The sequence below is a fragment of the Lynx rufus genome, unplaced genomic scaffold, assembly GCF_022079265.1.
Source record: "Lynx rufus isolate CCGP_SWC_20201006 ecotype Redwood Valley unplaced genomic scaffold, mLynRuf1.p SCAF_1, whole genome shotgun sequence".
Lineage (NCBI taxonomy): Eukaryota > Metazoa > Chordata > Mammalia > Carnivora > Felidae > Lynx > Lynx rufus.
In genome coordinates this window covers 188,164,755-188,182,091 of record NW_025814823.1, presented here as the reverse complement: position 1 = coordinate 188,182,091, position 17,337 = coordinate 188,164,755, and the positions used below count along the sequence as shown (strand labels likewise).

Below are 17,337 nucleotides of genomic sequence, written 5' to 3'. Positions count from 1 at the left end.
TCGTCCAAGGCCACACAGATGAGTTAAAGTCAGAGGCAGGACTGGAATCCAAGCACCTTGACTCTGAAACTAATGCTCTAGACCTGTCCAGATTTAGATTTAATCAGAGTTAAATAAAACAAAGAATTTAGTTCTTAATTTGCACTTGCCACATTTCAAGTGCTCAATAGCCACAAGTGGCTGGTGGCTACTGTACTTGAAGAGTATAGGTTATTACAACAGTTCCATTATCATGGAAAATTCTGTTGGGTGGCACTGCCCTGGGCCCTACCCATGCCCTACCCATGCTGTCCCTTTGTTCTCAACTTCAAAAGTTAGAGCATCCCCCAAACACCTTTGTTTCCCTTAGCAACCCATCTGTCAATAGTTAGTGATGGCAAGTTATGATAAGGGATATCTAGACGTGGATGTTAACAAAAATATCTACCCAAGTGCAAGCTCTCCTGGGGCTACTGGAGACCCAGAGATGGATTGTTTTCCTCAAAAGGAAATCATTGTTTGTCAGGAGAGATGGGCAGCTCATATTTCATTTACTCACTCTTTCATCCAACACATTTTTATTGGGTTCATTATAGATAAAGCCAGGTACTGAGCTGGGTGCTGGGGATACCAAGATGGATTAGACATGGTCCTTACCCTCAGGATGTTCATAGTCTGGGGCGGGGTGGGGGGGGGCATACAAGATATAGCTTGATGGGAGCATTCAGGAGAGACACCTGAAGAGGTATCTATATGAGTTTGCTAGGTGGGTAAAAGCTTCCACAACCACAATGGACAGGTGTGGGGTGAACTTTGTGTCCCAGGGGACCTCTGGCAATGTCTGGAGACATTTTTGATTGTCATAACTGGAGGAAGGAGGTGCTACTGGAGTCTAGTGGAGAGAGACCAGGGATGCTGCTCAACATCCTACAATGTACAGGACAGGTCCCTACAACAAAGAATGATCCTACCCCAAATGTCAGTAGTGTCAAGGTGGAGAAATCCTGGGTTGGGGCTACACTGGAGATCTGATCTTGACCTGATCTTCATTCTTACTGTCAGGAAGGAGAGGGGAAGGTGAGCAGGAACACTCAGGAATTGATAAGCCAGGTTGGAGGACCTCAGGAAGACACTGAAGAATCTTAATGGATTCAATGGTAGGCTTAGATTGGCACTTTAGAAAGGCCTTCCTTCCTTCCTTCCTTCCTTCCTTCCTTCCTTCCTTCCTTCCTTCTGCCAGGTAGGAAATGGGCTTGAGGTGCTTGGAAGCTGGGAGAGCACTGGGGAGGCTGTTGATGGTGGCAGCCACAGAGAGCATCAGAGAAGGGGTACTGGAGAGCTGTGGAGAGGTGAAGGGGTTGGTGACCAGCTGTGGTAGAACAAGAAAAGACCCAGCACTTGCCACAACTGTGACTGAAAAACATTTTGTGTAATTAGCTGTTTAATGTCTTTCTTCTCCCCACTAGACTGTAAGCTCCAAGAAAGAAAGGATGTCATAGCTTTTCATCCACTTCCTGGCCTTGTGCATATTTATTCTTTTGAGTCTTGGTTTGCCCATCTGAAAAATGCAGATGATACTGGTATCTTCCAGTAATTCCATCCGGGTATATACCCAAAAGAATTGAAAGCATGGAACTGAACAGATACTTGCAGAGCCATGCTCATAGTGGCATTATTCACAGTAACAAAAAAGTGGATGCATTCCAAATGTCCATTAATGGGTGACTGGGTAAACAAAATGTGGCATATACATACAATAGAATATTGTTCAACCTTACAAAGGGATGAAATTTTCATACATGCTGCAACATGAATGAACCTTGAAAACATCATGTTAAGTGAAATAGGTCAGACACAAAAGGACAAATAATTTGTGATTCTACTTACACGAGATACCTCGAATAGGCAAATTCAGAGACAGACAGTAGAATGATATTTGCCAACGGCTGGTTGCACAAAATGTGGATGTACCTAATGCTACTGAATTGTACGCTTAAAAATAGTTAAAATGGAGGACAACCTACTAAATGAAAGAAGATATTTGCAAATGATGTATCTGATAAAGGGTTAATATCCAAATAAATAACTTACACATATCAATACCAAAAACAAACAAACAAACAAAAACAAATAATCCAATTAAAAATGGGTAGAGGACATGAATAGATATTTTTCCAAAGAAGACATAGAAATAGATGGCCAAAGATACACGAAAAGATGCTCAACATCACCCATCATCAGGGAATTGCAAATCAAAACAACAATGAGATATCACCTCACACCTGTCAGATGGTTACAACCAAAAACACAAGAAATAACAAGGGTTGGCAAGGATGTGGAGAAAAAGGAACCTTTGTGCTGTGTTGGTGGGAATGTACATTGGCACAGCCACTGTGTAAAACAGGTTTTCCTGTAGAAAACATAGAGGTTCCTCAAAAAATTAAAAATAGAATTACCATATGATCCAATATTTTCACTGCTGGGTATTTACCCAAAGAAAATGAAAACACTAATTTGAAAAGAAATATGCACCCCTATGTTTATTGCAGCATTATTACAATAGTCAAGATATGGGAACAATGTAAGTATCCATACATAGATATATAATTTATATATATAATAATAATTCATATAGATACAATTGATAGATATAAATAAATATATATATACACACCTAATGGAATATTAGTCACAAAAAATGGGATCTTGCAATTCGTAACAACATGGATTGATCTAGAGGGTGTAATGCTAAGTGAAATAAGACAAAGAAAGATAAATACCATATGATTTCACTCATACGTGGAATTAGGAAACAAAACAAATGAACAAAAAAAGGATACGAACCAGAAAAGAAAAGAAAACAGACTCCTAAATATAGAGAACAAACTGGTAGTTTTTAGAGTGCATGGAGGGATCGGTGAAATAGGTGAAGGGGATTAAAAGTACACTTATCCTGATGAGCACTGAGTAATGTATAAAATTGTTGAATTATATTGTGCACCTGAAACTAATATAACACTGTATGTTAATTATACTTGAATTTAAAAAGTAAAAAAATAAAATAAAATAAAATTGTTTCAGTAGTAAAAACAAAATAGATAAAATGGTAACTTTTATGTTATATTTTACTACCACCACCACAGCAAAAAGAATTAAATGAGATCATTTTATAAAGCCTCTTAGGACAGGGTCTAATAAATATTCATTATTATCACTTTTTTCCTAGCGGTATTCTAATAAAAGGAGGAAGCCGAGCTAGGGAAGCAGGAGCAGGCAAGCAGACCAACCCCGCCTATGGTCTGGTCAGAGACCCTTTCACAGCTGAGGTGACACTGGAATTGATTTTGCTATAGAGTTGGAGGGGGAAGCTTGGGGAGGCCAAAACTGCAGCTCCTGTGAGCCTGAAACCACCAGCTTGTAAATCTCTAGAAAAAGGCTCCACACCCTTAGCATGAGCTGCTGGTGGTCCCCCTGGGTGAGCCCTTCCCTGAGACTGTCTGAAGTCCTTTGTCTTCACAAGGCAGGAATTTCGGGGTGGGAGGCATTTGCATTTGGTCTCTTGACTGATGACCTGTTCCAGCAGCTGCTAAACCACTGATATCCTGAAACCCCAGTGCACAGGCAGAACATAAGTAAGCCTGGCCTCCCCAGTTCTCTTGTCATAATTAGTGTTTTATTCCTTGCATCATGGGAAAATAGAGCACCTGCTCTTAGGGGTATTGGCTGCCACCAGATCTCCTTTGTCCATTCTTTACATATATGATTTTATTATTTTTTTAAGTTTATTTATTTGAGAGAGAGCACGTGCATGCATGAGAGCAGGGGGGAGGGGCAGAGAGAGGAGAGAGAGAGAATCCCAAGCAGGCTCTGTCAGTGAAGAGCCGGATGTGGGGCTTGATCTCACCTACCATGAGATTGCGACCTGAGCCGAAATCAAGAGTCAATCGCTTAACTGACTGAGCCACCCAGGCTCCCCTGCATATATGTTTTATTTTATTTTATTTTCCTATATATATGACTTTAGAGAAAGGCCTTAAGGAGTCATCTTAGTCTAACTGACTCATCTTATTTTTTTTTATTCTGTTTTTGTTTTTGTTTTTGTTCTGACCCCACTCATTTTATAGTGAAGCCAACACAACGCCGGTGAAGTTAACGGACTTGGAGTGCATGGAACGTTGTTGGAATCCCAGCCAGCTACTTCTAAGCTTTGCAACTCAGGCAAGTTTTTTAACTTCTGAAGTCTCACTCATCCTCAGTACAATAAGGATCATCACCTTCCTCCTGGAGATCTTCTGAGGATTGAGGGCCATAGCAGAGTTCAAACCTGCTGGCAGCCACATTGCCTCAGAGAGCCCTCTCCACGCCGGCCACGGCCACACGTCTTCACACTCTCAGTCACTCGCCTGTTGTTCTCACCCCCCTGGTGTTTATCCTCCCCTGAAATTGTTTATGTGGGTCCCTGTTGGTTTCATTCTTCCCCCTTCCTCTGCTAGAGCCCCGCAGCTAGGGCTGTATCTGGCACATTATCAGCATTTAATAAACGATTGTGAAATAAATGGCACTCTACAGTCACTCTGGGATTAGACCAAGCCCTGTTTATTCAAGTCACCACACGACAAATGGGCACTTTAGGTAAATTATTTCAGTAACTTTTGAGAAACCATCAGCCTCAGGGAGATGTATTTAGCTATGTGGACCTGGAGTAGTTCGTATCTCCAGGGCCTCAAAAGGAAGAGTAAATAAAATGAGGGCGTTTTGTATCAGCACCTCCTTTGCTGGAAACTAGTGTCCAAGCAACCCCCAAATACTGAGGGTAGAAGTAGGGAGAAGAGGGACGTCTGGGTGGCTCAGTTGATTAAGCATCTGACTCTGGCTTAGGTTATGACCTCATGGTTTGTGAGTTCGAGCCCCATGTCAGGCTCTGCGTTGACAGCTCAGAGCCTTGGAGCCTGCTTGGGATTCTGTGTCTCCCTCGTTCTCTGCCCCTGCCTCTCTCTCTCTCTCTCTCTCTCTCTCTCTCAAAAATAAATAAACATTAAAAAAAAAAAAAAAAGAAGAAGAAGTAAGAAGAAGATAGACATGGGGAGGATAAGATAGAGTGGGGAGAATAAAACTGCCCAGGGTTAGATTGGCTTTTCTAGGATTTTCACTCTTGGCCACATATGACGTTGTTGTGTTGAGGTCTTAGAAATCACTGTGTTGAACCAAGGCAGCTTAGTAGTGAACTACATAGGCCCTGGGCCCAAAACTAGCTCCATCCCTTACCTCCTGTGTGATCTGGAGTCAACTTCTGAACCTCCATTTCTCCACATGTAAAATAGGATGAAAATAATACAAGGTACTTTACAAAGTTATCCCATGATTAAATGACATCAGTCACATAAAGGTCAGCATGGTGTGCTGTTGAAATAAATGTCTAGGTCCAACATGAAGCCACTCCTGCCTGGGGGGCTAAGTCAGCAAACCGAAATTTAGGTTAGTTTTGTGTCCCTGTAAATGGTCTGGCAGACCAGAAAGGCAGTATACCCAGGCAGCCAATCCCCAAAGGCCAAGCTAACTCTGGGCTCTACACTCATTTCCTTGTTCCTTATTCATTTTCTATTTTTCTCTTCCTTGTTCCTTATTCTTTATCCTATAAAAGCTTCCTGCCTCCTGCCTCATTTTGCTGTTCTCTGGACCCTCGGGAACAGAGAGTACCTGCTACATGAAGTGTTAAATACATTTGTTTGTATCCCCTAAATTGTCTCCTTTAATCATCTTAAGCAGTGATCAGCAGAGGGGAGCAGCTGAATAATTCTTAGCTACATTTTCATACAAATGAAATGTTGAGATGTAGCATAGAGACTGCCAATTAGTGTCAGAGCCTAGGCTGGAACTCACCACTCTTGGTTCATGTTCTTTCCACTATCTGTGGTGGCTGCCATTTCTTGTCCCCAAGGGCCTTAGCTCTAAAAGGGGAGCCTGTATATGCAAAAAATAAATCTCCAGAACCTACAGGATGACAATTGAGACTTAGTTTGTACAGTACCTTGTGATTACAGGCTCCTCATAAAGAACATCCTACCCAGTTAGTCAAGTGCTTTCTCATGCACAAGACACTGGTTGAATGCTTTAAGTGAATTATGTTATTTAATCTTTAAAGCAACGCTAGGAAATAGGAGCTGTCATGACTCCCATTTTGTAGATGTAGAAACTAAGGCCATAAGAAGTTTAACTAGTTGAAGGTCACATTAAGAAAGTTCTAAGCAGGCTGGCTCAGTCAGTAGAGCATGTGACTCTTGATCTCAGGGTCATGAGTTCAAACCCCACACTGGGCATGGAACCAGTTAAAAAAATAAAGAAAAAAAAAGGAAAAGAAAGTTCAAAGCAGAGCTATGCAGCTTTCCCTCCTTGCCCACCACGAATTGAAGTTTCACTATTAAAGTGATCCTGCCTAAGGATCATAGCTTCACCTCCTGCAAAAATGCAAGACTATAATAAGGCTTGCCAGTTACATACATTCAAAATTCGTGAATCTGTTTCCAGTAGAATCTGAGTTGAAAGGAATATTAGCAATAATAATAGCTAATCCCTGTGTCAACTATTGTTGTAAGTTCACTTATCCTTTAAAATAAGATGACAAAGTAGGTCCCATTATTATTTTTGTCTTACAGATGCAGAAACAGAGGCAGAGAGAAGTTAGGTGAGTGGCCACTGGAATGATGTAGCTGATGGCTAATGAATGGCGTGGAGAGATGGCCCCAGGCCACTGGCAGTCTTGTGATCCTCACTTCACACTGTCTTTCCTCTTGGCCAACTACCTGCCTCTTGGCCAACTACCTGACTACCAATAGGTCAATAGCCTATTTGTAGGCTCAGGTGAGCCTTTGGGAATCTGAAAAAAAAAAAAAAAAAAAAAAGCCATAAATACTTTCCTGAGACACATAACTCTTTGTGATTTTAGGGGGTTCCCCAAACCTCCAATACTTATCAGAGAACCTCCAAAAAGTAACCTCAGCTCAACCCAAACCCTCTACCTCTTATCTCCCTACAACATCCCCATCAATGGCCTTCAGTCTTGCTTGACCACCTCCAGGAGTGGGAACTTTCTACCTCCCCAGGCAGCTCATTCTTCAAACAGCAAGATTCAATAAAAACTTCTTCCCTCTGGTGAGATGATGTCTGTCTCCCAGAGACCACTGCACAGAGCCTAGCGCCTCAGAGAACAAGGCAGCTCTCAGCTCCCAGACAGCCTCTTCCTGACAGCCCTGGGTCTATCCCACCCCACCCCTCCTTCCTGGAAGGCTTCTAACAGCAGGGGGTCCCAGACCTGTCATGTGGCTGCTAGTTTCCTCTGCAAAGTCTCCCCTTTAAGACAAAAACACAGAGACAAGAGTGATGCTTCCTCAGAAACTGTCCTCATCCCTCCTGAGAGGGTGGGTATGTGTGGAGGAAACATAAAGCCACCTACAGCCGCCTCCCCATCCAAGAAGTACAGGTGCAGATACCTTTCTACTGGCTGGGTATGCATCCTTGGTCAAGAGAGGGACTGGACCCTCTGGGCCCAGAGTAGTCTTTCTGCAAAATTAGGGTATTGTTTAGATTGGGGTTGCAAACCCAAATGCTCACTGGGCCAAGCTAATGATAGAAACATTTCTCTTCTGATTTCCTTAAATCACGCCACTCTCTCAGTCTTTCATTTCCTATTTCTGATGGTGCCAGATAAGCAAACTATCTAAAATAATAAAAACGAAAATGCCAAGGATGAAAGAAAATGGAAACTGGCACTTGGTCTCAGTGGAGGGGACAAGAGGGAACTGTAGTCCACTCCCTGTACACAGGAGCTGCTGACACTCACCATCAACAATTGGTGCCATGTGGACACACAGGCCCAGGGTTAACAGACCTTAGTTTTCTAAAGAAGCTAGACATGTGAATTTTTATGTGAAATCTCCCAATTTTTAAAATGTTGGCTCAAATATTTCTTAAACAGTGGGAGGGCCAAATACAACATGTTCTGAACTATGAGCTGCCAATCTGCAATCTCTGGAGTTGGTGTTTTTAAAGCACCCTTTTTGCTGGAACATTCTGTGTGAGAAGTGAAGGGGGAAGCGAAGAGGGAAGGAGGACATGAAGGAGGGAAGGATGGCAAGAGTCACAGAGGAATCCAGACCTCTGCTTGTTGAGCAGAGGGTTGAGGGAGAGAGAGAAGGCCCAGCCGTTCCATTCTGTAAAGCTTTGTTTAGGTTAACCATGCTTTCCTCTTGCTTTCAGTTCTCACTTGGGAGAAACACAATGGCCCAGGGCCTCAGGAGTGTCTGAACAGGTCTGAACAGGATGCTCCAGTTGTGGTTGAAGTGGTGGGTCCTGGCTCCCAGGGCTGGTGGGGGGAGGGGAGACTCAGCACACTAGGCCTGAGCAGGGCTCCAGGCCTCTGCCTCAGGCTGGACCGCTCCCTGCTTCCTGGCTTGCTTCTAGCTCCCTGGGTGTCTTTCCGACTGGGCCTCTGTGTCAAGGAGGGAGTGTATAGCCCATGGTCGGTGTGGCTGACTGCCAGCCTGGCAGATGGCCAGAGCCCAGAGCTCACCGGGAAGGAGCATAAACAAGGCCCCTGGTGGGCAGCTGTGACCCAGAATCTTCCAGCAGAAAAACAGTGAGGAAGGAGGCAGAATCCCAGGGGGACCCTTTCCTCAATACCCCAGGCTGCCCAGGATTCAGGCATCAGCCTGGGACAGTAGGGGACTCCCTGGGGCGCTAGGCAAGCAGCTGTCACAAAAAGGGCTGCATGAGTCCACTTTTAAGGTGTCTTTTAGCTCCAACCTTCTGAAACTCTGTGATTCTATAACTGTATGATTCAGCTTTCCTTGCTGTAGACTTTGCTGTCTATAGAGGACATCTGTGGTTTTCCCTTGCCTGGAATCCACTCCACTCCTATTAGTAGCATCCTCGTCATCTTTCCAGAAACCACCCCTCCTCCACTCTTAGTCCATACAGTTTGGGTGAGGCTGACCTGGCCTTTCTACCCGCCTGGCTCCAGGGTAGGCACTCGTGCCAGGCCTGGTGTGTCTCATCAGCCAATTTCTTCTGCTTGCTGGGCCAATGAGACTCGATCCAAGGAATTTTGCTTGAACTCTTGGGAAAAAAGGAACTGCCAACAGTTGGTTTGGTGCACATCTGGAACTGCTGGAGACCATCTGGTCATGACATGGGAGGAGCTTTCTTGAGAATGAAGCCATCACAGAAGACAGCATGGAATGAGAGGGAGAGAATTAGAGCTGGGGAGAGTGGAATGGATTAATTAATTAACTGATGTATATAAGAGAGAGATCAAGACCTGAGATGACAAAATGGGTTGAGCCCCTGGATTCAGCTTCAAGACAAAATGGGTTGAGCCCCTGGATTCAGCTTCAACTGATGCAGTATCCCATCCCTGGACTTTCTTTTCTTTTTTCTTGTCTTGTCTTGTCTTTTTTTTTCTTTTCTTTCTGCAAGCTCTATGCCCAACATGGACCTTGAACTCACAACCCTGAGGTCAAGGAGCACATACTCTACTGACTGAGCCAGCCAGGCACCTCAGAATCCCTGAATTTTTCAATGATATGCTACTGTAGCACCAAAATTATTTGGGGTAGAAGGCATTTGAATTCCTGATATGTCTTATCTCCCTAAATGCATAGCTTCTCAAAAGAACTCATTGTTATAAATCGCCTCTGGGAAGCAACCAGGAAAGACTAACTCAAGACTAGAATCACCACACCTAAACAGACATTATCACAAAACTATCATCTCATCTGTTGTCCTAAGGGCCAACTTATCTTCCCTCATGGTCATTTGTTTTCCTATAAACCCTTCTCCCTCCTATCGCCTATGAAAACCCAAATTCTAACCACCTCCTGGAGTCATTTTTTCTGTGGTCAGATCTTTTTTCAGTTTAATTTGCAGACCCCAAAAATGAGCCTAAGAGATATAGGAAAAGTTTTTATAAGCAAAAAATCTCCCTCTGACAACAGCTTCCATGACTGCAACATTCCACACAAGTCTATGAGTTACTCTATAATTTACCTAAGAACTAAATTTTCTCATCTATTTTCTAGGACAGAGAGAAGCCAGAAGTGACCTGGGACTCTGAAGACCTGCGCTGGTTGACTGAAATCAGAGTGATTCGCCCATGAAGACTCAGATCTCCTGGCTACATCCCTGCCCTGCCTGTACTCCCAACATATACCCTAAGCAGTCATGGTCAGTGCCCAGACCTGCAAAGCAAATGGCACAGGTCCCAGTGTTGCCCTTTGTTGATTCATTTGTGGGGCGCCTGGGTGGCTCAGGTGGTTAAGTGTCCGACTTCAGCTCAGGTCATGATCTCATGGCCCATGAGTTCGAGCTCCTGCATTGGGCTCTGTGCTGACAGCTCAGAGCCTGGAGCCTGCTTCAGATTCTGTGTCTTTCTCTCTCTCTGCCCCTGCCCTGCTTGTGCTCTCTCTGTCTCTCAAAAATAAATAAACATTTAAAAAAATCAATTATTGATTCATTTGTTAATTCACCACTCACTTATGGAGCACCAGCTGTGTTCAGAAATGAAGTTCTTTCATCAGAGATCTTAGGATTTGATGAAGAAAACAGACCAGTAAAAAGAATTTAATCAGAATGTGATTAGTGCTATGCCAAAAATAAGCACAGTGAAGAGGCCTCTACACCAGGAAGAGAGCAGCAGGCTTGTCAAAGAAGCTTCCTGAAGGCGGTGACCCCTGAACTGAATTCCATATGTTGAGGAGTCAGCTGGATAGAGGGTAAGGAAGGAAGTGCTTTCCAGGTGGGCAAAAGGAACAGCATGAAATACAAACTCAAGGAGACAGAAGAGGCTGTGGTCTATCAGAGGAACTGTCTGGCATAGAGTTGGAGTGGGGACAGGTACAGGGGGTTCCCATTAGGGACATGCTAGGCTGCTGTTTGACATGCTGGCTTTGCTGAGGACAGCTTCCTGTATGTACAGACGCAAGATAGCAAGCATTGTAGCTCAGCCCCAAACCTGAGCCCAGAGCAAAAAACCTGACTCACGCCCATGGAAAAGAAAACAAGCTAAGAGATCCCCAGCCAGGGTCCTCAGTCAAGGGAGTGCAACGGTGTCCTTGAGTACAAGTATCTCTGAGCTCCTTGCCCACAGAGAAGGCTTGGACCTTTCTGTTGATAATAACTGTACACCACTGAAGGCAGGACCCAGAGCAAAGTCTGCCATCTTCTCTCCACCCCCTCTCCTTCTAGATTCTTCCCTTCTCACCTATGTCCTTGAGCCCTGGGCGGCCTGTGGGAAAGGAACTATCCTGGGTAAAAGTAGGTCTTTTGGAGGCAGGCGATCCTGGGTCCTAATCCTGGCTGAGCCATTAAGTGTGACCTTCTTACTCAACCTCTCTGTGCCTAACTGTTCCTCTGAAAAATAAAGCTAATAATAGTACAGATTAAAGAAAGCAATGTATAACAGGTGACACAAACACGAATTCATTCATTTACTCTTTTTTTATATTTCCCGTTCCTTGGGATCCGGATTGTTCTAGGTGCTCTGCTGATACTTTCCATCACAGAGCTTTGGTCTCATCTTGGCCATAGGGGTGGGGCAATGACCATGCCAGCCAATCATGATATCCCCTTCTTGGCCAGGAGTGATTGGTCCCTACGGTGGACTCAAGACTCCCACAGGCCAACCAGAGTTTGCCTTGGGGAAAGATCTCTTCTCCCTGACGTTCCTGGGCTAGAGAATAAGGATTTAGAGAAAGCCCGTCTGTCTGTGGATGAGATTACTTCTTATAAGGGAATAGAGCCAAGATGATGATGCTAATGATGATGAGGACAGTGATGATGATGCAGTAGACATCAGTATGCACTGTTTCCAGCCAAATCCACTCCAGGACTTCCCAGTTCCAGGAGCCAAGTCATTAGCATTTTCCTTAAGCCAACTGAATTGGGTTTCCTTTATATGCAGATACAAAAATCTTAAGTCACTTGTCGTGAAAAGGCCAGAGCCCAGTATTGGCCACGGAAGAAGAGCTCAGTGATTGGTCACACGAAGAGGGTGAAAATGACCCCGTGCTTCCTTTGCCACCACCTAGCTCTTTCCCTCCCTGAACACAGACTCACCCCTTTCCTTCTGGCCTGGGGAACAGGCTGCTGACTGTTGGCCTTCTGTTTGCAACAATGGGCTGGGGATGAGGGACATGGTGACAGAAAGGCCAAACCACACAGTATCGGGCAGTCAGGATGGGAGGTGCAGAAGCCTCACGCAAAGTCCCCAGCCTGGCCCCCGAAGGTGGTCTGGATTGGCTTCAGGATAGACTGGGCATAAACTGGAGTCTGACTGGCCTAGTCTGAGTCACATCGCTACATTTATGTGGCCTCGGTCATTTTACCTTTCTGGTTTCTGTTTCCGTAATATCAGGACAATAATAGCCCCTTTCAGAGAAGTTGTGAGGGCTAGATGAGACAAAAAAACAAAACAAAACAAAACATTATTAATGTTGTTACTATATCCAAGCAGTGTTCTAAGCACTTTATAAACTATTAGTTGAATTAACCTTGACAATAAACTGAGGAGGTAGGTACTATTATTGTTCTCACTTTACAGATGAAGGAACTGAGGCGTGGAGAGGTCAGTTTCACAACTAGTATTTCATAGAGCTGGGATTTGAATCCAGACCTGCTGACCGACCACATGCACACCCACCCAACAGTAGTGGTCCAAGGCCGGAAATCAAAACTCACGGCAGAGAGCTCAAGAGGAGTTAATACAGGCAGGGGAGCCTGGGTAGCTGAGTCGCTTAAGCATCGGACATTTGATCTTGGCTCAGGTCATGATCTCCCATGAGATGGAGCCCTGAGTCAGACTCCGCTGACTGACGGCTGGCTCAGAGCCTGCTTGGGATCTTCTCTCTCTGCCCCTCCCCCGCATGTGCACATGAGCTCTCCTCTCTTTCTCTCTCTCTCTCAAAATAAATAAGTAAAAAATATATATATGGGCAACTATTTAATGAGGCTAGCAGGGATGGAAACCAAGGATAGGTGGGGCAACCTAGGGACTAACACCTGTGGGAGATCACTATTTGCCCAGGGCTGAGTAGATGTCACTTCAGCCCAAGAGCCATGCTGCCCAGAGCTAGGACGCTGAAGGAAGGGCCATCCTCTGGAGTCACTACCAGAGACTGCGGAAGTGCTGGTGCTGGGGATACATCCTGACATCCGCCCACCCCCAACTCCCCAAACCCCCCCCCTCCGCCCAGCTCTCTAATCTGCCGGGACCTCCCATTGGCCAGAACCTCACAGAAAACGAGTGGGTGGGGCATCCTGGGAAATGTAGTTCAGTCCTAGATGCTGAGCCCAGCGGGGGAAGGGCAGAGAATGGATCTGAGGCCAAACAGTAAATGACATGCATACATGCTGTACAGCCTCCTCATCAAAATACAGGGCACATGGGGCGCGTGGGTGGCTCAAATAGTTGAGCATCTGACTTTGGCTCAGGTCATAATCTCAGGGTTCGTGGTGTGAGCCCCGCGTCAGGCTCTGTCCTGATAGGTGGGAGCCTAGAGTCTGCTTCAGATTCTATGTCTCCCTCTCTCTCTGCTCTACCTGCTTGGGCTCTGTCTCTCTCTCTCTCCCCAAAATAAATAAACATTAAAAAAAAAAAAGAATTAAAAAAAAGAATCAAGAGGCTTCAAAGATAAGAGAACAGCAACAATAACAAAAATGCAGGGCACATAAGGATAATTGTGCCATAAATGGGAATGGAAGATACACACTGTAGGGGCAAGAATTTAGGTCCCTGACTCCTGGTTCAATGCTGTGGCAAGACCAGGAGTGGAACCCAGCAGCTGTGAGCATCCTGTGACACTGAAAAGCAAGAGGAAGAGCAAGTGGGACTCCTGGTAACACCTCCTCCTCTTGGCCTTTGCACATCTGGAAGCTTCTACAGACAGCTCTGCACAGCTGGGTGCAGGACCTGCCCCAGGAAGCAAGCTCTCATTCTCTTTAAAGGGGGAGCAACCCGAATCACCTCAGCAGCCACTTTGGGGTCTGAGAGAAACAGACACAATTCCTGCTGGAAATCAGGAAGCAAATAAGTGGGTGAGGTGCCTCCCAGCTCCCCACGTCCTCCTTTTACAAAGGCCATCATCCCTGTCCCTGCAGGGCCTTCTCGTTCCCCTCCTCACTGCAGGCCCCTGCAGGACCTCACTGGTCAGCTGGCAGGCAGCTACCACCTGCTGCCCTTGAAGCCAGCAGGATCCCACAGGTGACAGCATGAGCAAGGGCAAAAGATGCAGGTCAGAGTGCAAGAGAAAATGTGGAGGCTGAGCCTGTCCTGCTGGGATGTAGTAGAGATGGTCACAGGAACCCTGCCCTTTGACCTGGAATTCTGCCTCTAGGAATTTATCACACAGGTAACTTTACCCAAGGGCACAGAGACTTCTGGACAAGGTTACTTACTGTAGTGTGGGTTGTGATTAGCAGAAGACTGGGGGGGAAAAGCAAGTAGCCAATTTGATTAAACAAATTAGGGTACATTGGAACAATGGAATGCTCTGTGCTCTTACAGGGAATGAGACCCTGCTGAAACAGGCCGATCTCCAAGATAAATTGTTAAGTGAAAAAAGCAAGGAACGGAACAGTATGTCTCGTATACTCACGCTTTGCGTGGGGGAGAGTGTTTTTATGCATATTTATGCAAGCACCTATTGCTACCCAAACCCATTTGGTTTCTGAATTCAGATAGTGAGGGTTCCGATAGCAGGGGATGCTGCATTATTGGAATCTTTGACTCCTGCATTTCGTTTCAGATAGCAAATAGCAAGCGTTTGAGAGCAAATAGCTAATCTGAGAGGCTATCTGAGTCCGTTTGGTTCCTGAGTTGGAGAAGTGCTTGGATAACCTGAGTAAATAGTATGGATATCTCTATATGTATAAAATTCTCATGTCCATGTACATGTGTACTCTCTCTGGGAAGATACACAGGCAGTGGATTAGTGGTTGCTACTAGGGAGGGTAATTCAGCCCTGAGGGAATGGGGTGGAAGGGAGACTTATTTTTCAGTTTACATATGTGTTGTGATGGTTTTAAAACGTAGCCCCAACATTCTTTGAGAGGTGGGGTCTCTGTCTCCTCCCACTCAATCTCAGTGGGTTTACACCTGCCTAGATCAATAAAGAACTGTAGAGGTGATGCTATGTGACTTCTAAGCCTAGGTCATAAAAGGTCATGTGGCTACATCTGGTTCTCTTTGTTTGCTTCCTCTGAGACAATCTCTGCCTCCAGCTCTACTCATGTTGGGAGAAGCCCAAGCCACATGGAGAGGTGCCATGTAGACACTGTGGTCCACAGTCCCGTCTGAGCTCCAGCTGATAGCTAATATCATATGCCAGGTGTGTGAGAAAGCCATCTGAGATGTTCAGCTCCCGTTGAGCATTCAAATGACTGCACCTCCAGCCCCTGTGTGACCACAATACCACTGTACCAGAGATCCCAGGTAAAAACCACCCATCTGAACCAGGTCACACACAGAACTGCAAAAGACAGGAATACAATGCTGTTTTAAGCTGCTAAGGGTGGGAGTGGTCTGTGTGGTGGGCGTTGATATTAACGGAAACATATATATTAGCATACATACCACTATTCAAAATTAAGAGTATTTTCCTTGTAAACATACAAAGGGCAGTGCTACATGTTTACTCCTCACAAGGTACCGCCATTGTCTCCATTGCCAGATGAGAAAACTGGAGCTCTGAGAAGTTCTTGGGCTAGTTGTCCAAGAACACAGCTCAAAAGAGGCAGCCCTGGGATATGAAACTAGGAGACCTGCCAGCCCTGGGGTGTTCACTCCTGGGACCCTGCTTTCCTGGTTCACTGTGCTGTGTGCCTCACTTTCCTCAGGGAGGGGGTGTGGAATAGGTGAGGGTTCGAAAGGCCCAGCCCACTCCAAGTCCCAAGCAGGTGCAGTGACACAAAGGGGTGAGGGTGAGCAGACATGGTGGTGGGGTCTGTTGGGAGCCGCCTCTACTTGGCTCTGGGAAAGCCAGCCCAAAGTTGCCAGATCTTTTAATTTTTTAAAGGCAACTAGAAATCAGATTTTTATGTGCAATCTATTCCTATTTCATTGTTGGCAACTCTTTTTTTTTCTTTCTTTTTTTCTTTCTTTCTTTCTTTCTTTCTTTCTTTCTTTTTTTAACTGTGCAGACTGAAAAGCAAAACAAAAACAAAAGCCTGCCGATTTGTCTTTCTGGACTAGGAGGTCTCCAGGGAATTTTCAACTCAGACATCTTGACTTTCAGCAGAACCTCTCTGGGGAGAGACTGCAAATCCCAATCCCAAGCGGCTCCTATCTGAGAAAGGAGAGGGTGGAGCCAAGGTGTAGATGCCTCAACCTCTCCTGCCACTCCCCTCCCCTCCCCTTGGTGGAGAGGGAGCAGGGGGTGCTGGGGAGCAGGGGGTGCTGGGAAGCTGAGCCACGGGGAGCCCGGGGCAGCTGGCCGTGCAGGAGGGCAGCCAAGCCGCCCTGAATCCGCCTCCTGAAACGCCCGCCTTCCCAGAGCTGTCAGTCAGCTCCCTGGGCACTCAGGGAGACTCAATTTCAGTTGCAATGGGAAACCGCCCTGGCCCCTCACCAACCGTTTCTCCACCTCTTCTGTTCACCCACTGCTTTTCTAATGGGAACCCTGCCCCTGCCTACTACCCCAGTCGACCATCCTTAGCAGAGCCCGGATTGGGCCAGACTTGGCTGTCTCTCTGGGCACCGCCCCCCCCCCCCCCCCCCCCCAGCTACCTGCAGTGTCTTCCATTCCCTCCAGAGCCTGAGGCCCATTCTGTCTTCAGCTGACTTGTCTTCCTCAGATACAGCCTGGCAGAGCAGGGCGGCATGATTGATGAGCTAAGAAGCTCTGGCTGGCAGGCGGGTGGGCAGCCAGGCAGAGCCACGGCTCTCAAAAGATAGCAGAGCTGCCCGGTAAGGAGGGGCGGGGAGCCCACAGCTACCAACGCTACCATTGCCCAAGCTGTCACGGCAGTCACTGGGCAGAGCAGATAACCACAAGGGCCATTTGGATACCGTGCGTCGCACACAAGGATCCTCAGTCACTGAGAGCGCTCCCTTCTTTCCCCACTTCAAAACAGAGACCCAAAAAATTGAAGATGGTGAGCTTCTGAAAGCTGGTATTGTCTGTCATTCAGTCATGCCACTCTGTCCGGGTGTTTATCATTTGCCCAATCATTCATTTGCTCATTCAAACATGAGGGTTTGCTGTGGGGATCAGCGTAGCATTGCAGTTGCTAGTGTGGTCTTGGGGGGGGGTGCGGGGGGGGCGGGGCGCCAGGCTGTTTGAATCCAGGCTCCATGACTTCCTGGCTCTA

At 46.1% G+C, this 17,337-nt stretch overlaps 1 long non-coding RNA gene across 1 annotated transcript in view; it reads right to left on the bottom strand.

Moving 5' to 3' along the window:
* The window catches only part of LOC124520665 (uncharacterized), a 56,571-nt gene that overhangs the window by 14,553 nt on the left and 24,681 nt on the right, over positions 1 to 17,337 (bottom strand). Inside the window, exon 2 of the long non-coding RNA XR_006964361.1 lies at positions 12,357 to 12,420. This is a non-coding gene — a long non-coding RNA (uncharacterized LOC124520665). The remainder of the gene's footprint in view (positions 1 to 12,356; positions 12,421 to 17,337) is intronic.